Source organism: Saccopteryx bilineata, chromosome X, assembly GCF_036850765.1.
Source record: "Saccopteryx bilineata isolate mSacBil1 chromosome X, mSacBil1_pri_phased_curated, whole genome shotgun sequence".
NCBI classification, from domain to species: domain Eukaryota; kingdom Metazoa; phylum Chordata; class Mammalia; order Chiroptera; family Emballonuridae; genus Saccopteryx; species Saccopteryx bilineata.
This window is the reverse complement of record NC_089502.1, coordinates 15,433,296-15,454,544: the sequence shown is the minus strand read 5'-3', so window position 1 is coordinate 15,454,544 and position 21,249 is coordinate 15,433,296. Positions and strand designations below refer to the sequence as shown.

At 50.0% G+C, this 21,249-nt stretch overlaps 1 protein-coding gene across 8 annotated transcripts in view; it reads left to right on the top strand.

Annotated features, from left to right (window-relative positions):
* Positions 1-11,057: 11,057 nt before the first annotated feature.
* BCORL1 (BCL6 corepressor like 1) overlaps positions 11,058-21,249 on the top strand; it is a 68,951-nt gene continuing 58,759 nt past the window's right edge. For 3 of the 8 annotated variants that reach the window (XM_066248998.1, XM_066248999.1, XM_066248992.1), the window contains exon 1: positions 11,782-11,917. The gene's annotated coding sequence lies outside the window, so the exon portion shown is untranslated. Of the gene's footprint in view, positions 11,197-11,423; positions 11,449-11,781; positions 11,918-12,039; positions 12,131-13,373; positions 13,656-21,249 lie in introns of those variants that run through there. The other 5 variants (XM_066248996.1, XM_066248995.1, XM_066248997.1 and 2 more) reach the window with 5 other exon arrangements.

Genomic DNA, 21,249 nt, shown 5'->3' with positions numbered 1-21,249 from the left:
GAGCTTGGAGGAACCTACTTTTGAGACTTGCAGGCTCTGAGAACTTTGCCTGGGAGAAATATTCAGGCACAGAAAAATATGATCTGTGTAGGTCCTGGCAGAGTGCTCCAGACCATGCCAACTTCCCTCCATTCTCTGTCCCCACAGAGCAGCTCTGCAATGCCTCCAGAACAGCTTCCAGAACAAGAAGCCCCCGTTTCAGTCAGTCATTCAATTGACAAACATGTTTTGTGTGCTTTTCTGTTGGTGCCAGGCCTTCTGCTAGCCCCAGGGCTACAAAAATGAAGAATCCTTAATCACTTACCATTCACCTCTCACCTCTCCAGAAACACGTTTTATGGCATCTCTTTCCCTTCAAGACTCTCCTTGATGCTCATTTTATTCTGCTGAGTGAAGACAGTGTGAATGGTTTTGAATCTAGCCTGGTTGGAGAGAGAGGGTAGTGCTCTCAACATCAAATGGGCCTCTCAGACATGTGGAGCAGGTATCACAAATCTCCAGAGGAGATGCAAGCAAACCCGATTCTTTTTGTTGTTCACACCATTGAAAAGTCAGGAAAAAATTCATGTGTTCAGTGTTGTGCTGGAACAATGTTCTCACCTCAGGTTCTGTTAGAGCAGACACTTTGGGTCTGGAAGCTCTCTCAGATAAGTCTAGCTTACGCTGTCACCTTTGGGGGGCCAGTTAAAGGGCTATCTTATTGGTCCCCTATACATGACTATGTGCATTCCTGGTGGAGAAACTCATTAGTTAATTGGAACATTCAGGCAGAATGACTTCCTGGATTTGGAATTTTCTAATGTATTGAAGGCTCACCTCCAACTTCTTTCTTGTTTAACTGCTTGGCATGGAAAATCTTTCTAACATGCATGAACCCACTTTCTAGCTTGTCAGTAGAGTCTACTGAGCAACTTGATGGAACCTGTCCTTGCTGGCTGGATGTCTTGCAAAGATTTGCAATCAATGGATCCAAAACTGGGGTCCTCGAGCCCATAAAAGCCTGGGAAAGAGTCTATGAATTACACCTGTTATTCTGTAAAGTCTAGTGGAATGTGCCTGCACTAAGGCTGCAGAGGTTAACTATAATATCAAATGTTTTGGGCTTTGGCTGGAATTAAATGACCACCATGTGGGTCTCTGAGGCTGAGCTGAAGTTCTGGTGCGATTTATATGTATTTGATACATTTTTTTTTTTGTATTTTTCTGAAGCTGGAAATGGGGAGAGACAGTCAGACAGACTCCCGCATGAGCCCAACAGGGATCCACCCGGCACACCCACCAGGGGCGAAGCTCTGCCCACCAGGGGGTGATGCTCTGCCCCTCCGGGGCGTCGCTCTGCCGAGACCAGAGCCACTCTAGCGCCTGGGGCAGAGGCCAAGGAGCCATCCCCAGCGCCCGGGCCATCTTTGCTCCAATGGAGCCTTGGCTGCGGGAGGGGAAGAGAGAGACAGAGAGGAAGGAGGGGGTGGGGGTGGAGAAGCAAATGGGCGCTTCTCCTATGTGCCCTGGCCGGGAATCGAACCCGGGTCCCCCGCACACCAGGCCGATGCTCTACTGCTGAGCCAACCAGCCAGGGCTATTTGATACATTTTTTAAAATTGATTTTTAGAGAGAGAGAGAGCGGAAGGGGGAGAGAGAGAGAAAGAAGGGGAGCATTCATCTGTTGTTCCACTTACTTGGGCATTCATTGGTTGCTTCCCATATGTGCCCTGAGCAGAATCAAACCCACAACCTTGGAATTAATGATGATGCTCTAATCTAGTGTTTTTCAACTGCTGATCCACAGACCACTCTGCCAGAAATTGTGCCAATCTGTGAGAGCGTTAACCACCCTGCTGTTGTATGAAGATTATAGACCTAATGATCTTAGTCGAATTTGCTTATGCTCATGGTGATTTCTGTCTTTGCAGTCCCTGAAATAATTCTCTTATTTTCACTGGTCCCCAAGTGTAAAAAGGCTGAATACCATTGCTAACTGACTGAGCTAACTGGGCAAGGCTGTATCTGATACATTTTTAATTATTTTATTTTTTATTTTTTTGTGAGAGGCAGGGAGAGAGAAAGACAGGAACATTGAACTGTTCCTGTCTGTGCCCTGACAGGGGAATCAAACTGACAACCTCTGTGCTCTGGGATGACGCTCCAATCAACCAAGCTATCTGCCCAGGGCTTAATTTTTCTTGATTTTTATTTTTATTTTATTATTATTTTTTGACAGAGAGAGAGCCAGAAATAGGGACTGATAGGGATAGACAGACAAGAAGGGAGTGAGATGAGAAGCATGAATTTTTTTGTTGCAGCTCCTTAGTTGTTCATTGATTGCATTCTCATATGTGCCTTGACCAGGGGGCTACAGCATAGCAAGTGACCCCTTGCTCAAGCCAGCAACCATGGGGTCATGTCTATGGTCCCATGCTCAATCCAGTGACCCCAAGCTCAAGCTAGTGAGCCTGTGCTCAAGCCAGTGACCTTGGGGTTTTGAACCTGGGTCTTCTGCATCCCAGTCCGATGCTCTAACCACTTCACCACTGCCTGGTCAGGCTTTTTATTAATTTTTAGAGAGACAGAGAAAGGGAAAGACAGGGAAGGGGGGAAGGAAGCATTCCTTTGTTGTTCCACTCAGTCATGCATTCTTTGGTTGCTTTCCTGTGTGTGCTCTGACCGTGGATGGAACCTGCAACCTTGTTTTGGGATGACACTCTTAACCTACTGAACTAACCGGTCAGCTAATTTGCTATTTATTATTATTATTATGAAAGCCAACAGTATAGCATCTTTTTTTTTAAGATTCTTTAAAAAATTTACTCATTTTAGGCGCTGGCCAGTTGGCTCAGTGGTAGAGCGTCATCCCAGTGTGTGGATTTCCTGGTTTCAATTCCTGGTCAGGGCACAAGGAGAAGCGACCATCTCTTTTCCACCCCTCCCCTTCCCCTTCTTTCTCTTTCTCTCTTTCTCTTTTCCTCCCAAAGCTATGGCTCAATTGGCTCAAGTTAGTTGGCCTTGGGCGCTGAGGATGGCTCTAATGCAGTGGTCCCCAACCTTTTTTGGGCCACGGACAGGTTTAATGTCAGAAAATATTTCCACAGACCAGCTTTTAGGGTGGGACGGATAAATGTATCATGTGACCGAGACAAGCATCAAGAGTGAGTCTTAGAAGAATGTACCAGAGGGAATCTGGTCATTTTTTTAAAAATAAAACATCGTTCAGACTTAAATATAAATAAAATGGAAATAATGTAAGTTATTTATTCTTTCTCTGCTGACCGGTACCAAATGGCCCACGGACTGGTACCGGTCCGTGGCCCGGGGGTTGGGGACCACTGCTCTAGTGGCCTCCACCTCAGGCACTAAAAAAAAAGGCTCAGTTGCTAAGCAACAGAGCAACAGCCCCAAATGAGCACAGCATTGCCTCCTCATGGGTTGGCCAGGTGGATCCTTGTCAGGGCGCATGTGGGAGTCTGTCTCTGCCTCCTATCCTCTCACTAAAATAAAAAGAAATATTCATTTTAGAGAGAAGAGAGGGAGAGAAGGAGAGGAGGAGCATAAAGCATCAACTTCCATATGTGCCTTGACCAGGCAAGCCTAGGGTTTCAAACTGGTGACCTCAGCATTCCAGACTGACACTTTATCCACTATACCACCACAGATCAGGCCTGTATGTTATTTTTTAAAACTATTCTTTTTAAGAAAGATAAGTACTTTGAACACAGAGGGTTAAGAGCACAGATTCTAGAAAGAGATTCTGGATTCAGATACTGACTTAAAAACTTATTCTAAGAATGGATAATCCATACAATGTACATCCATACAATGTACATTCATACAATGGAATATTATACAGCCATAAAAAGGAACGAAGTACTGATACATGCTGCCATGTAGATGAACCTTGAAAACTTTGTGCTAAGTGAAGGAAGCCAGAAACAAAAGGCCACATAATATATTACTTAAATGAAGTATCTGGAATAGGTGAATCTATACAAACAGAAATCAGATAAGAGAGTCTCAGGGACGGGGGGAACAGAGCAACTGATTAATGGGTATGGAGTTTTATTCTGGGTAATAAAAACATTTTGGAACTAGGTCAAGGTGGTGGCTGCATAATGTTGTGATTGTACTACATGCCATTGAATTCTTCACCTTAAAGTGGTTAATTTTATGTTATGGGAATTTGACCTCAATTAAAAAAAAACTTATCAGCTGGACAACTTTGGAAAAATCACTGAACTTTACAATGTCTTCATCTGTAAAGTGGGAAAATAATAACATTTACCTTATGGAGTTGTTATAAGTTTTAAAAGAACTCTTATTTGTAAAATCCTTAGGACAGTGTCTGGCACATACTAAATGACATGAAACTCTGTGTTGAATAGTGTCCATGAGGGGAAAATACAATAAAACCCTTGGTACTGAAAGGTCTGGGTATCTCTTGTGAAGATGAAAACGTGTTCAGTGTATTTCAAGATGGAGTCCCTTCTGATTCCAAATTCCTGGTAGAGATTGCTAGAAATTCTGAGCACAAGGTGCCACCCCAGATCTATTCCATAAGACCCTCGGTGAGAGGGTGCCTTGGCATCTGAGTTTTAAGAAGCTCTCCCCAATTATTCATATGTATATTGAGGTCTGAAAAAAGTTGTTGTGAGAGTTTAGACTAAATGTGTACTGGAGGCAGAAGATTGGGTCGCTGGATTTTATAAAGATCTAATTCTCAGGTTCCAACTTGTCTTTTAATCATCTTTCAACTTTCTTTCCAAAATGGACGACTCATCCCCTGTAGCCCCCTGCAGTTTAATGAGCAAGAACAGATACACAAGGCTACATATAAACACACATGCCTGAAATAAGAATGATATCTTCACTGAGTTATCTATAGCAGCAGAACTATGTGTTGACTCAATTCTGTTCATGTCAGAAGTGCTTATGTTGGACTGCAAGGAGGACACAGTAAAACATGGCTCTTGCCTCAAGATACAGATGCTAAAAGACAAGATGGCTACTCAAAAAGGTTTGTTGGTTTGAGAAGTGTGGTGTGCTGGGACAGTGGGGGTTGGGAGACAGCAGGGTGAGCAGGACTGGAGAGGACTCAGGCCCTCATTGAGCTCCTATTATCAATCAGTCCCAAAGTATTGGCGTGCTGTCTGCTTAAAAGCTGCCAGGCACTGTGGGAGATGCTGCCTTCTATGAAGAGGTGGCTGCCCTCAGATGGGGAAGTAGAATTAGGCACAGAGCACAGAAAATCACTAAGTGCTAAATTGTGCAATACTTACCCACAGGGCCAAGAGTGCAGAGGCAAAAGCTTTGTGGAGGTGAGGCATGAAGGACACACAGCCAGGTGGAGGTTAGCTCCAGTGTAGGCACATGGAGAAGAGCAAGAATGGCATAGATGGCTTCAACAGAGCACCTCAGTTCTGTGCCAACATCACTAAGTTGTCCCAGAATCACCACCACAGCCATAGGAATGCAGCAGCTCCAGGAACTAGAATTAAGTGAGCCCCCATTTGAACTGGGTGCTTTTCTCAACAGTCTTTAGCCTCTTTGGAGGAAATAATTGTTTTATTGAAAGATCTTGCTAAATTTTATCTCATTCCCCTCATCAAAAGTGCCCCTCTTTTTTTTTCATGTTCAGTCTGTGGCTTTTATTCCTGGACTTGAATTAAGTAGGTGCTCCCAAGTTCTGAACATTTTAAAAAGTCCTCAATTTAAAAACAGAAACAAAACAAAACAAACAAAAAGCTGTATGGGGCATCTACTAGGTGTCAGACACTGTTTTAAGTGCTTAAGATACAAAAATTCATTTGATCCTTGTGACATTTTCAGAAGGTGTTTATTAGTCACCATTTTATAAATGAGGAAACTTGCCACAAACCAGCGCAGCTTGTAATCCCAGGTCCTGAGTGGGAACGGTGGAATTAAGAAAAATAGGCTTAAAGAGAAAAAGGATGGGATCGGGAAGCCTCTGCAATGCTGATGGCAAGAACAGAGCCTGCTCTCCAACCCCCTACCTGCTTTATTTAAAGGGCAAATTGAGGCCATTAGCAAATCAAAGAGATCTCTGGTCACATTTCCAAGGCAACCTAAGAATTCTCCTAAGTGCAGAAAACCCCCACCATACATAACATCTTAACTTCACAAAACAAAGGATTGCCTTCAGACTTTCTGAGAGACACTGGGGATAGGACGAATATGAACAATCCAGCACTGCCTGACCTGTGGTGGTGCAGTGGATAAAGCATCAACTTAGAATGCTGAGGTCACCAGTTTGAAACCCTGGGCTGGCCTGGTCAAGGCACATATGGGAGTTGATGCTTCCTGCTCCTCCCCCTTCTCTCTCTCTCTCTCTCTCTTTCTCTCTGTCTTTCTCTCCTCTCTAAAATGAATAAATAAAAATCTAAAAAAATTAAAAAAAAAACAATCCAGCACCATAGCTAACATGAAGGTGTGGAAAAAAATAGCCTTTAGCAACTTCACAGAACAAGTAAGGTGGGGGGTTGGGCAGATTGTCAGCTTACTGCCAGTTCCGCACACCTCTGTCCCCCAAAAATCTAAACTGCAAAGACCCTGTTGGCTTTCGGTCCCCAACAGATACTGAGGCTTGCAGAGAAGTGTCTAAGGTGATATATCTCTAGGAAGAGGCAGAGCCAAGATTTAAGCCACCACCATGCCTGTCTAACTTCAGAGACTGTAACCACTAAATGGGAGAAAAAACACAAAAAGAGACCAAGACTTAAACTGAGTCTTTAAATGGCAAGCAGGGAAGCCAAATGTGGGGCTCAGTTTCCCCACTATAAAATAAGGTGATTGAGTCCTGACCAGATAGCTCAATTAGTTAGAGCACCCTCCTGATACTCAAAGGTTGCCTGTTCAATCCCAGTCAGGGCACAAAGAGGAACAGACCTATGTTTCTGTCTCTTTCTCTGTCTCTCTTCCTCTCTCTCTAAAATCAAATATATATTTTTAAAAGTTAAAAATAAGAGGGTTTAATTAGATCATCCATTCATTCATTCACTTAACAAACATGTGCAGAGGGCCAGGGTGGGAGATGCTGGGGGGGGAGGAAGGAGAGAGAGGAAGGAGGCTGTAAGACACAGATGAGAAATACTGGGTTCCTTCAATACAAGGAAGTGAAAATCTAGTTGGAAATATAGCCAGAGCATAGAAGTGCTAAACAAAGGACTAAACTCAGTACTGTGGGGGTACCCAAGGGCAGTTAACTGCCATGGGGAGTAGTGGGCTCAGGGAAGATGGCATGAAAGAGCTAGCTGGAGTAATGGTTGAATGGGATTTCAACAAGCTGAGAAGGACATAGAAAAAGCAGAGGGAGCAGTCAAGAAAGCACTTGTCCAAGGAATGGCTAGAGGGCTGGTTGGATGAAAACAGAGGACACGGGAAGGAAAGGAGTTTGGAATCAGATCAGGGAAGGCCTTGAAATCTAGGTGAAGGCTTTATGGGCTTGATTTTGTTGGTGGGTAGCCACAGTTTTTCAGGAGGGCAGCCGGTCTCTAATAGTCCCTTCCACCCCTAAAACTGTCTGTTTAAGAACTTTGCTAAGTGCCTAGCAGTCTCAGGAAAGGTGGGATTTACCTGGAGAGCCTCTGGGGTGATCTTAGTCCCCTTCCTCATTTTCTCCCTTCTTGGCTATAAAATCTAGAAAGGTTGTTGGTTGTTTACAGAGTTAAGTTTAACCAGACATACTGTCACCCCATCTAGACCCGGAGCTCTGAGAGAGCAGAGCCCAGGCCTTCCACAGCGAGCAGCAGGCTGCTGGAATGCCTCTCCAGCAGCAGTAACCTGCTGCAACAGGGTTTGTGCATTTGAGATTTACGAATAGTGAGTAGAAGCAACAAATTCTTCCCTTTGGCCCCTCTCAGGACATAAAGTAAAACACCGCAGAGCACTTAGTGTCCATAACTCATGGCCGGCCTTGCTAGCCGAGGACCAGCTCCACTCTTCCCTGAGTTTGCAAGGCTCCTTTTCTACCCCTTAGAATGGGTAGCCTGGGGTGAGTTAGAATGAACTCTGTGGTAGTCCTGAAATCATAAGCTCCAAACCTGACTTCAACTCCAGATGACTGGAGTTCAGGAGGTGAAGGGACAACCGGAAGCTTCAAATGTGCTTCATTCTGACACTCTAAAGATCTAAACCACTGGAATTTTGATGTCGACGTTGTGGCCATGGGGCTGGGTTGTTTTACCAGACAGACAAGGCCTCTGATTACAGAACAAAGCAGAGAATTGAAGCAATTATCTTATGAACTTAGTTAGATACTGGTTTGGGGCCTAAATTACCCTCAGACCTCCAAAGGCCATTTTACCTGGTAAGTTTTTGGAGGGCATGGCCCAGGCAAGTGTCACCCTTAGGTCTCTGTGCTGTACCCGGGGAGTCTGCTGATGCCTACGCTGGTTATAATAACTTCTGCATGAGTCCAGTAGTTTACAGTGTACAAAATTCTTTCCCATCTGTTATCTCATTTGATGCTCAAGGGTGTCCCTACAAGGGAGGTAGGATGAGTGCGTTGCTTTCCGTATTTTAGAGTAGCAGGAAGACCCAAAAAACAGTACCTGGCCTCAGGCTGGCGTTACTCAAATATTAGAGGTTGACTGTGGTTTCACAAGACAGGACTAGGATCTTAAAACTCCCCAAACAATCCTATTTCCATTATACCAAGCTATCTCTCTAAGAGTCCAGGCCCAGGCCACTAGCTGTTACTGATGGGCAAAACAACTAGGAAAAAAAAATGTGCCTGGAAATGAATATTTTGGCATTAGATGGAGGCATCTTACCACATTGAAAAGAACTGGATGTGGAGCGAGGACTACTGTGCTTGAATCCTAGCTCAAGAGAGCACTAGTCATGTGACCTTGAGCAAGCCACTCACAGACACTCATAGACTCAGTATCCTTGATTACAAAATTGAGAATTGTAGTGAGAAACAAATGAAATAACATAAGTGAAAGGACTCTGTAAACACTCCAATGGTGTACAAAGGTAAAGTCTTATTATTAGGATTATGTTGTGGTTCTAGCCTCAAATAAAATAATCATTAATACTTACATTCTCTACAAGCTCTCCCCACCCAGCTCCTTGGTTTCCCATCGTCTCCTGTAGGGCAGGAAGCATGGCCCCCAACAGGAAAGGGCTCAGAGAAGCTGGAGTTTCAGCCAGGAAACAACCATCTTGCCCCAACCTTTATTTCACCAGATAAATGATGCAGTCAAATGGCGAGACACAGATGAGGGGGAACGAAGGGGTCCAGTACCCATTTTAGCCTCAAACCAAGGAGGCAAAGCAGCCCTAAGGCCCAAGGGCCTTAATAAAAGTGGATGTTTAATAATTACCAAGTTAATTAAAATCAGTGAAGACAACCAACCCAAATCAAAGCAGAACTGGTGGGGCCTGCATTATCAGGCTCAAGAGAGGTGATCCCACACACACACACACCTACACACACTTAATAATGCATTTTTGAGCTTATATGTTGATTAGCTTAAACAAGCCATTTCCAAATCTTCACTTTTCCTTGGTGATTCTTAGGCCGAAGTTCTTTAATGTGTGTGAGTGTGGGGGGTTCGTGGCAGGGTGAGAGTGGTCAAGTAAAACAGAGGTTCCAAAAGCCAAGTAAAATGATAAGCATTAGGTCCTCATTGCTGGCAATAGATTTGGTGAGAACAGTAAGAGCGCCTCAGACAACAGCAAAGCCACTGCAGAGTTAGTGGCTTGCCATCCTCCTCAATACTTACACACATCCTTCAAACCAGGTGAGGGAGACATACCTGGCCACTCTCAACTGCCATCTCTCAAGTCCTTCCACAGGAGAGAAGATACCCTATAAGCTTAGAGGTAGAATCTCTGGGCCTACACAAAGGAGGAAGGCAGGGAGGAGGAGGAGGAAGACATTAATCCAGCAGGGTTTCCTTCTAGTCCAAATGACCTTCTGGCTTCCTTAGTATAGATAAATATATAATAAATTATATCAATATATCTGCATGTAAAGATTTTTTTTTCAAATTCCTGCTATTCATTTCACATTCCGTTTCCAAAGCCCTGAACCCTCTTGGAATTGCTGGGCACCTCCCCTAATACCTTCTAGGCTGAGGCAGTGCCTTTGAAGTCCCCAACCCTGGCTCAGGGTTGGAACTGCTAAACACCCTAAGACTGAAAGCAAGTCTGCCGGCGGCTTCAACTGATTCGCAAGTTGCCCGCCTTCTCGCAGCTCAAGTCATCAGAGTTCCAATGTGGACCACAGGCGTCTCAGCCTCAGTCCTAGAGATGGCCTGGGATGTAAACATGTAGAGGAATTACTCCTGTGGCCAGATGGGGAGTCGTTAGGGTAAAGGTTAAGGGTCAAGGGGCTGAGTTTGATAACTGAGGAGCCCGGGGGCAGCGGGCAGAAGCCAGTCCTCTTCAAGCCAGGTTTTCGACCCGAGTCCCCTAGGCAGCCCCCTTTACAGACCTTTCGTCGACCTCCTCCTTTCTCCCTCGGGCCCCTCGCTCCGGCTCCCCACTTCCCCAGATGCCTGCACGCCCAGGCCAGGGGCTGCCTTTTGATGGTGGCCCACGGGGTTTGCAGCCTGGGAGGTTGCCATGAAGGATGGGCCGCCCAGGAGACGCGAAGCGAGGCAGTAAGCCCCGGCATTTTCCCTTCCCCAGCACCTGTCCCACTTCAGCGCCGGGGCCGGGGCTGCGCGGGCGGGCTGCCTCGGTGCCTGAGGTCGCCTAGGTTAGGGAAGTGGGGGCCGGGAAGGGGGCGGGGCGTCCGGCGAAGGCGCCCCCCAGCCTGCAAGACCCTACACCCCCTCATACCCTGAGTCTAAACGAAGACAGAGAATCACACGTAAAGCAAGAGCGAAAACGCTCGGTCTCCGACCCTGAGCGGCGTTGCTTGCCGCCCCCCCTCCCGGAGCCGGAGGCTGGCAGGAGAAGGTGGCTCTGTTCTTCCCCCGTGGCCAGCGCGGGGTCTGCGGCTGCCGGGCAAGGTTCCGGCCTCCCCCGGGCTGGCAGGGGGAGCCCCGAGAACTGCAGGCCCGCCCCCCCTTCCTCCTCCTCCTCCTCTTTCCCCTCCTCCCCCACGTGTCCTCCCAGAGCCCAGCGGCCTGATCCCAGCACCCCCCGCCACCTCCCTCCTCCTCCCGCTTCGCCAGCTTCCCCGGCGGCGTGGAGAAGAGCAAAGTTGCGACAGCGGTCGGGGGCTCTGCCCAGGTGACGGGGGCGCGGTGGGGGTGGGGGGACGGCACGGCCCTGCGGCGGGGGAGGAGGGAAGATAAAGAAACTTGCTTTCCGCGGCCCCCACCCTGCGCGGGTTCGGATCTTGCGTGGACCCAGCCCTCGTGGCGAGACGCGGCAACGCTGCCGTGACCGAGGCCGACACCGGGACCTGGACCCGGACCGCCCGCCTGGGCCGGATCAGTGATCGCCGGCAGCGGGCCAGGCCAGCACCCAGGCGAGGGCGGGGTGGGTAGCCGTACACCGGACCGAACCGGGGACTCCGGTGGCCTGGGCGCGGGCCGAACCCGGACCGGGCCGAGTTGGGTGGTGAAGTAGGACGTGGATTCGGGGGCGGGGCGCCGCGGGAGGGGGAAACCAGGCCCGGCTGGACCAGCCTGGCTGTGGGGGCGGGGGGCGAGTTCGGGGCACTTGCTGGGCTCGGGACCGAGCGGTAGGGCGGGGCGGCGCCAGGGGCTGGACCGGACCCGCGAGGAGAGGGCGAAGGGAGGGGGAGCCGGGGGTGGAGTAGGGGCGTGGAGTTGCGAGCGGGGTCTGGCCTCGGCCAGGGGCGAAGGTAGATCCGTGGGGCCGCCAGCGGAGGAGAGAGGCCCGCGGCAGCGCAGCGACGGGGAAGGCCAGCTTCCGCGGAGTTTGTACCCGGGCTGCCCGGGCTCCGGCCGCCTCATGCGCACAAATGGGGCTAGGGGACTGACTGGTAAGCAACTACGAGTGTTAGACGGTGTACAGCGGCGATTCAGGGAAAATCGAGGGAAGACACCGTCTGCAATTGTGTCGACCCCCCCCATCCGCTTTCTAGCGTCTGGATTCTGCTTTCAGGGGGCCGCGGACCCTCTCCGCCACAAGCCTTTGCCTCTCCAGCACTCCCACCGCCTTCCTCTCCTCCCTTGGCCATCTGACTCTCTCAGGGGTATGTGTTTGGGGTTGGAAGACGGCGGGGGTGGGTATACTTTTCCTTCCGCCACGGCAGCCTAGTTCGTATCTTATTCCTACATGTAGCGTCGCTTTGAGTCGCGTGAACATTAAGGTTTAGATAATGTACTACCCACCAATCGTCCGCCCCCCCCCCACCGAGTGATTTGATGCTTTTTAAGGAAAGGGACGAACCCCTGGATTTCCATGCTTGGGATGAGATTTGAGGATTGGGATTCACCTACGAGCTCACTTCCAGTACCAACACCTTTCCTTGTGAGCTATTTTCACAAGGATACGAACTTGAGTGGGGGGGAACCAAGAGTGCTTCTCTATCAATACACAGGGTCGGTGTGCCAAGGACTGCTAGTCTCGGAGGGAAAGTAGCCACCAGAACAACTCAGGTTACCCCCACTACGCTCACGGTGAGGGGGGCAACAATAAGAAGGGGATACTGGTGGGTAGGGGCCCATTAGAAGGGAGGTGACTAGGTAGTCGTTCTCTTGGCGGGGAGACGCGAGCTTCGGCTTCGGGGGAGGGATTCCGGGGAGGGAGGTGGGGGTGGCGACGGGGGGGGCGGTGGCGGGAAGAAGGGGAGTCACGCCCTGCCAGCAAGGGGAGCCTCCCTCAGGCCCTTGGGAGAAGAGGACTCAATGCGTCTGCTCTGTGACGCCCAGCAGGGAATATCTGGGGTCTCTGGATTTGCACACTGGATCGGGTACCAGTGGCCTGAGAAAGTCAGGTCGGGCACAAGGTGGAGAGCGTTGGAAGAAAGAGAGAGCCCTCAGGCCTTAGTGCACTGATCTTTTCCTTTCCTCAACCTCTCCCTTCGAGGGGTGTCTGGGAGGGGGGCCGTGGGGCTCCTGTAGCCCCTCAGATTGAGCTCCTCCGCCTTTCCTGGGAGTCTAGCTTTTTGCCCGGGTTGCTGCTGCCACCGCTGCCTCCCTCTCCGGAATCCGCTCGGTCCTCTCAGTGATCCCCTCCTCCTCCCCTCCCAGTGTCACCGGGGCTGCTTGGCTCTGCCCCCTTCGCCGCCGCTTGCTCCCTGCTTTCGTCCCTCCCTCTCTTGCTCACTCCCTCTCTTCGCCACCTCCTCCCGATTCCTCCCCCCGGACAGGCGGCATTCTGGGAGTTGTAGTCCGGCTGAGCCGGGGCTGGCGCCGCCCGCGGACCCCGCCGGACTCCACTTCCCGTCGAGCCCTGCGACCGGCACCCACTCCACCGGGCTTCGCTCGCACACACAGACACACACACACCGCTCTCCCCCTCACTCTTTCGCTCGCCGCGGTTGCTGCCAGTGTGTGGCTCTGTCTCCTCCGCTTTGCTGAGCCCTCCCTTCTTCCTCTCAGTTCCTAGAGTCCGACCACCGCCGCCGTGGAGAGAGACGAGAAGGAGGTCGGTGGTGATAAGGGGCGGAGGGGGGCATCAGATCCGGGCAGGATGAGGCTGGTGGCGGTACCGAGGGGGTAAGAGAGAGCCCGGGTGGCGGCCTGAGCCTCCCCGCGCAGCCGACCCGAGAACAGGTGCGTCTTTTTTTTCTCTCCTCCATCCCCTCCACCCCTTTTGGCTTCCAGGCTTTCTAGTAGCCCCCCCCCCGCTTCTTTCCATCTTAAGCCTTTGCTCAACCCTGTCCCTTCGCCCCACGGCCGCGCAGCTGCCCCCCGGGGGCGCCGTCCTCTTCGTGTCCCCGGACGTAGCGCTCCCTGGAGCTTGCTCTGTTCTTGCCCCTCCCTTCGGGACTGCTCTTCTCCACTTCCCACCTTCGTACCCCGTCCCTGCGCTACCCTACCCCCACCTCACCCCTTTCCCTCAGCCAGGTGAGACTTGTTCGCTAGGATTCGAAAGAGTCTTCTTCTCGGCTGGGCGGGGGTCTCCATGGAAACGGGGGTCTGGTTGATCCTAGGGGGGAGATCATTGGAATTACCCCACTCCTCAGAAAAGGAGGTGGAGGCTACGGTTTTGTTAACTACCTGGCCCCAACCCCGGATCCAGGGACTCGACAATCTGGAAGGGAGGATGGCCAGCAGGGCAGGGCGAGAAAGGTCTTGTTTTTTTTTTGGGGGGGGGGTTACTGTCCGTGTGAAGTCTTGAAGAGCCTGGGAGAAAATACCCTCCAACCTCAGTAGGGAGGCGCGACGGCAGCTCTTCAGGGTTGCGTCCTCTCCAGTGTTGGGGTACAGAAACCGTAGGATAAGGGGAACCCCTAGGTGGCGGCGGGGCCTGGGTTCCGGAGTGGGAGTGCTGAGATGGGGGCAGGGGCAATTATCCGAGTCCCTGGAAAAAAGGCGGGGGATGACTTCGAAGCGCCCTGGCTCCGCTGCCCTCGCTCTATGGGCGGGGGCCGCCGGTCCAGGCGCGGCGGGGCGGGGGCTTAAATTGAAGGAGGATGGGATCGGGGGGCAATTCCCACTAGCCCCGGCAAGCCAGGGGGGAAATCCGGCGTGCAAGCTCTCCAGACGCTTCGCGCCAGGCCTGGAGGCAAGGGGTTTGAGAGCAGAGCCCAGAGCTGGGAGGAGGGAGGCTGCGGTTACGGGGCCGGGTTTCGGGATCAGGGGCAATCCCCCAGCCCTAGGAGAAGGAGGGCGAGGGATGGCCGCGAACCCCGGTCCTTCGGGGCAGGAGGAATGGACAGCAGGCCCAGCGGAGCTAGATTTGAGCGGATCGTGGCTGGGGCTTAGGGGGGCTTAGTGGTGGGCTTCGGGAGAGGCAGTCCGGCGGCTGGGCGGGCGGGCGGGGCGTGGGGCTCCGGCGGGCGGTGGGGCGGGGCCGGGGCGGCGCTGCTGCTGCCGCCACCACCGCCGCTGCTCCTCCTGCTGGGGCCGCCGCAGCCGTTGCCGCCGCCGCCGCCGCTTCTGGGCGGGGAACGGAGGCCAAAGGGAGTCCCGTGCCGGGGCAGAGGGCGCAGGCGGCGCTCGGTGGGGAGGGGGCAGTTCTGGAGGCGGGAGCAGGCGGGGGGGGGGGTGGAGCCCCGACGGGGGGCGGTGCGAGCCCGGACCGAGACGACGGAGAGCCCCGGGGGCCGGTGCATGGAGAACGAGGTGCTGGGAGAAGGAAAGGGTGGTGGTGGGGGGTCCCGCGACGGGCCTCGTGGGCTTGGCTCCTTGAGGTTCTTCTTCGGGACAGAACCCTGCAGGGGCGCCTATTAGCCCGGCAAGGGGTCGGGAGGTGAACTGGACGGTGGAGGGGGCCTTTCTCGCCAGGGTCCCGCCGAGAGGAAGGCTGGGCCAGAGGGACGTCCGGGACAAGACTGGGAGGAGCTGGCCGCACCTCGGCAGGGGATTTCGCATTATGGAGGTGCGGGAGACGGTTGTAGGGAAAGATGTGGTTGAGGAGAAAGGCAGGAGGGGAGCACACTGCAAACCTTCGAGGCCAACAACACTGGCCAGTGGGGGTGCCCTTCTATTCTGCCTGCACCTCCCCCCACCCCCAGTGGAAGCACTGCGTTTTTGTTTTATTGTTTTGAAATGATAAACGTTGGCTGTAGAAGCTGTCGATGTGATGTGTGATACTTATTCGTTCTTGGTGTCTGCCAGAGTAGACAGTAAGGAAAGGCGTCTTGGCTAGGACGCATCTAGCTCAGGGTTTCGGACCTCTTCAGGTGACTGTGGGAAGGAAGCCCAGTAACTTGTGCGACAGCTGAATACTCTCAAGGCAGTTTGGAGGTCGTCTCTGTGGCACAGAGGCAGAATACTATTGCCAAAACCTTTGGTGAGACTTTTGGGGTGCATTTGCAGGTTAGTGTTACTCTTGTAGCTCCATGGTTCATTCAGCCTAGAAGATTTTTTGTCACAGTCGTTCTGTTGAAACGTTTTCTGAGGAAGTGAAGAGGGGATGCATTTAGGGTTCGGAGTGGATTAGGTTGACGATAAAATTCCAAGGTTGAAGAGACTTCTACTCCTCTGTCTATCCTATCCTTGCATGTTGGGATAGAGGGAGGTTTATTTTAGAGGGAGATGAATAGGCAAACAGGGCAGAGTTTAGTTTAGTACCGAAGTCTTCGAATTGGATGGTGATATCACCATGTGGTACCAAAGAGGGCAGTAGATAGCAAAGAAATTTGAAGGGTTCCCTTGGGGAGTAAATGGGGTAACCCAATCTCAGGAATCACCCAGAGGATCCAAATAGTAAAAGATTAGAGGAAGGACCTATAACATTGTGATGGAAAAGTAAAGTTAGTGGAGAAGATTCAGGGAGCTAGGAAGCAGAGGACTTGGTAACTCCAATTCAGAGAATTTGAAGGTTGATAGAGTTTAGGAGAGACATGACCGTCTTGACCAGGCCATGTGGATCTTGACAAGCAGACCCATCTTTAGATGAGTAGATGTTGTGGGGTGAGAGACACAGGCTGTGGGGCATAATTCAAATTGACTTTTAAGAGGGCTGACTCTGGTACCAAGTTTGCAGCAAAGGTAGGTCCATTTCTTTCCATTCTGGCTCCGAGAAGTCATTGATGGGGGAAGGGGAGGGGGCTCGGATGTTTGGGTTAAAAAGGACTAGTTCTTTAGAATAGGCCAACAAAGAGAAGACAGCAAGTTGTTGGGATAGAGCAGAAGAAAGCAAAGTCCCTGGCCGGCTCTGCTGTTGAAGTCTGGATGGGGCAGAGTGGAAGGGAGTTCCAGAAGTAGTAGCGGCTGTACCAAGGGCACTCCTAAATCGGACAGTTTTGACTTACTAGGAGAGGGGAGGGAAGGTTCCTTTTTTTCTCAGTGGTATAGACTTTTTTGGGGGAAGCAAAGGGGGTTTCTCCAAGGATCTCATTGCTTTAATCATGCTTCAGTTCGCTACATAGAAAAAAAAAAGTTTTGTACAGGTGGTAGAGGATCTCACATGACAAGTTTGGATAATGGGTTGTAGAAAGATATCTCTCTCTCTCTCTCTCTCTTTTTTTTTTTTTTTGTATTTTTCTGAAGCTAGAAACGGAGAGAGACAGCCAGACAGACTCCCACATGCGCCCAACCGGGATCCACCTGGCACGCCCACCCGGGGCAATGCTCTGCCCACCAGGGGGCGGACACTCTGCTCCTCCGGGGCGTCGCTCTGCCGTGACCAGAGCCACTCTAGCGCCTGGGGCAGAGGCCAAGGAGCCATCCCCAGCGCCCGGGCCATCTTTGCTCCAATGGAGCCTCGGCCGCGGGAGGGGAAGAGAGAGACAGAGAGGAAGGAGGGGTGTGGAGAAACAAATGGGCGCTTCTCCTATGTGCCCTGGCCGGGAATCGAACCTGGGTCCCCCGCACGCCAGATCAACGCTCTACCGCTGAGCAAACCGGCCAGGGCCAAAAGATATCTCTTCTAAGGAAAAGTAATTATGGGAGAAAAGAGCTTGCATATGAGGAAGAAGGGAGGTAAAAAGAGAAGTCAGGAAGAGGGTCGGTTGGGCAGTGAAGGGGGAAGAAAGGTGATCATCACTGGTACCATGTTAGAGCCAACTAAGGAAGAAGTGGAACCTGGAAATCTCTAGAATAATGTCTTCCAAAGTAGAGTTTGAAGAAACTTTAAGGCCGTTTCCTTTTCCATGCTAGAATCACTACTATTGAGGCAAGAGAGAAGAGTGGTATTGGGTAAAAATAGGGTTGAGGAGAGACTGGCATGTAGGAAGAAATATAAAAATATTTGCCCATAAGGAAGTAGAGAATCTAGAGATCGTATACAGGCTTTAAAAAATGGAGAGTGTGAGACAAAGAGGAAGACATGTACTCAGGTGTTATGTGGAGCTGGTGTCGAAGAAGGTAAAAACTTACCTTTGGTAGCCACTGCCCTGGGAGGGCCCAGGAAACAGAAGTTAGCTGAGATCCAGGGCTTACAAGTTTAAGCATTAATTTAAAAATCTAGACTAAATAAGGATACTGAATGGGTAAAGGAATTCATGGTCCTAAATAGAATGGCCTTGAAGGAGAAAGTGGTAATGTACCAGTTTCCAGTCTGCAAGTGGGAGGAATTCTAGATATAGGTAGGTGAATGGTGAACATTCCAGAGAGAATCAGGATAAAGAGCAGTGGCCTGAGAGCCTTGCCCCAGAATTGGAGGGTGGCGGTGGGCATGGCAAAGAGATGCACTCAGCTTGGACATTGGGAGTGGTTCATTGATTCTAGGTGAGTGAAGTTTGTGACGGAAGAGAAGGGCCACAGGGGTAGGGAGTTGTCTTCCTACATCAACCAGCATCTGGAATTGAGAAAGGAGGAAGGAGTTCATGGTTGAGTCAGGTGGGAACGTGAACTCTGGAGTGCAACAGAGTTTAGAAAGCTGGGGAATGTGGACATTGTTGATAGGATAAAGTAAATGGGAAAAGCCACTGGTGGTTACATAAGGGGTAAGGAAGACTCTAGGTCTTTGCATTTTTAAAAAGAAAGGAAATTTCACTCTGCTGGAGCTCGAGTTATGTATGAGTCTATGTTTGCTAGGTTCGGCTTCAGGCTGCCCGAAGAGAGGGAGGTAATAAGAGGCCATCTCCCTTGCCACCACTAGGATGCTAGTGCAAACTAGGCTTTATGAGCACCAGTCTTACATGCAATCTAGGCTTCATGAGCGCCAGTTTTTGAATGGTCATCCTTAAAATAGTGTAAAAATTGTTCTCTTACCAAATCTACCCTTCCCCAGTGTTCATAATTTAAAAAGCAGTCTTTTATGATGAAAACTATCTTATGTGAACTGAAGTTGAATTCTGGTCAAGAGTAAGATTTAACTCTTTCTATTCCCCTAATTCAAATGTGCTGCTCTGTTTCCTGTTTTTTGGTTTTGTTAAAAAGTGGCTGTAGGCTGCGTGTCAAGGTCATAATTTCCCTGGTCAATGAATGGTGATGAATTTATACAGAGATAATTTGTTATTTGTAAAAGGTGGCAATTTTCAGATTTAGTTTTGAAAGTATGTAAAGCTGGGTACATCTTCATTTAGGTTTTAAGAATACCTTAATTAGGCTAAATGTCCATGAAGAAATGAGAGTACTGATGGGGCAGGCAAAGCTTTGTGTACCTACTGTCTGCTAAGAAACAAAATTTGGTTACCTCATTGCTAAGGTATGCCTAGAAATCTTAGTGTTAGTGCCATTTAAAGGTACAGTTGAGTTTTGTTGTAATGCTGGTGTCCAGGAATAGGAAAACAAGTAGATTTTTATTTTTCCAAGTTCTTTAGAGAAGTGCACCTTCCGTGACCCTGTGACCCTGCTTCTGGGTCCTGTTGACTCCTGGGAGGAGTCAACCCATTCTATACCCGGATCCCTGGGGTGCTTAGGTATCCTATGGCAATGAGGCTTGGCTTGGTTTAACTTGGTTGCACCATATAAAGGCTAGTATCTTACAGTGATTCTTAGCATCTGAATTAACCTGGGGCTTTGTCACCTACATCATCAGGTTAGAGTCCTTGCTCTTCTCCTTCCTAGGTAGGTGGTAGGAAGCAAGTTACTTAACTTTCTTTTTTTTTTTTTTTTGTATTTTTCTGAAACTGGAAACGGGGAGAGACAGTCAGACAGACTCCCGCATACGCCCGACTGGGATCCACCTGGCACGCCCACCAGGGGCGATGCTCTGCCCACCAGGGGGCGATGCTCTGCCCCTCCGGGGCATTGCTCTGCCGAGACCAGAGCCACTGTAGCGCCTGGGGCAGAGGCCAAGGAGCCATCCCCAGCGCCCGGGCCATCTCCGCTCCAATGGAGCCTTGGCTGCCAGAGGGGAAGAGAGAGACAGAGAGGAAGGAGGGGGTGGGGGTGGAGAAGCAAATGGACGCTTCTCCTATGTGCCCTGGCCAGGAATCGAACCCGGGTCCCCCACACACCAGGCCGACGCTCTACCACTGAGCCAACCGGCCAGGGCTACTTAACTTTCTTAAGCCTTAGTTTTCTCATCTATAAAATGGAGATGATAATCCCAATCTCATAGGATATAAGGATTATATGAGAATGGTGTATTTATAATAGCAGATGCCCAATATTTTGTTATAATCTAGTTTTTCTTTTTCAATTGTGTCCTACAACATTACCTTTAATATTATACTATGGCAAACTTGGTGGCAGAATGAAAACTGTCAGTCCTCCTGAGCACTCTCTTATATCTTGATTCTCTTTGCTCTTTCTCCACACCTCCATTGTATTAGTACATATTTAGCATTTACAATGCAGTAGGAAGAAATAGCTGGGCTCATCATTGCATTATTGCTTCCATCTTTAAGGTGGAAGTGGCAGCTTCTTCAGCAGCTGTGCTGTAACACTGTTCAGTGTTTCAGGGCAGGAACTGAAGAGAGTATATCCTGTTGAAACTTCAGGGGACATTTTGGGCCATGCTTACTTAGAAAATGACCCAAGCCTAGTTTACTGGGGTGACATTTTAAAAGAAATCATTACTTTCTGAAAAGCTGCTGTTTTTAATTATGACTGATTGGGCTTTCCAGCTGTCTCTGACATCTGGAAGTTCTTCAAAAGCTGGTAGGTATATATAGAGCCTGGGGTTGGTATGGCTCTATGACAAGGATGTTCATCAGCGATTGGATGGGAAAGAACAAGGTCTTAGATAGCTCAGGTTATCACCAAATCAAACTTCTGAGCAGAGAAAAAAAGGTGGGTGTAAAAATGAGTCCCTCTCTGCAGCCAGAGTGGACTTTGATGCCACAATCAGCTATGCCAGTAAAGGGCAAGAGTGATAGCGGGTCAGTTTAAAACAGATCAGTTAACAGATTGCAATTGACCCTTGGACAACATAGGGATTAGGGGTGCTGACCCTGCACAGTTGAAAATTTGGGTATAACATTTGACTCCCCCAAAACTTAACTCTACTTATCCCTTGTTATCTACAGGGGATTGATTCCAGGACCTCTCAGGTGCTGAAGTCCCTTATATAAAATGGTGTAGAACAATGCAGTCAGCCTCTGCATCTGTGGATTCCCTACCATGGATGGAAAATATTTCTTTTTTTGTTTGTTTATTTTAAGTGAGAGGAGGGGAGATAGTGAGACAGACCCCCTCATGCACCCTGACCAGGATCCACCTGGCAACCCATCTGGGGCTGATGCTGCTCGACTCAACCAAGCTAGTTTTAGCACTTGAAGCTGACCGCTTGGACCAACCAAGCTGTCCTCAGGGCCTGTAGCCCATGCTTGAACGAATTAAGCCACTGGCTGTGAGAGGGGAAGAG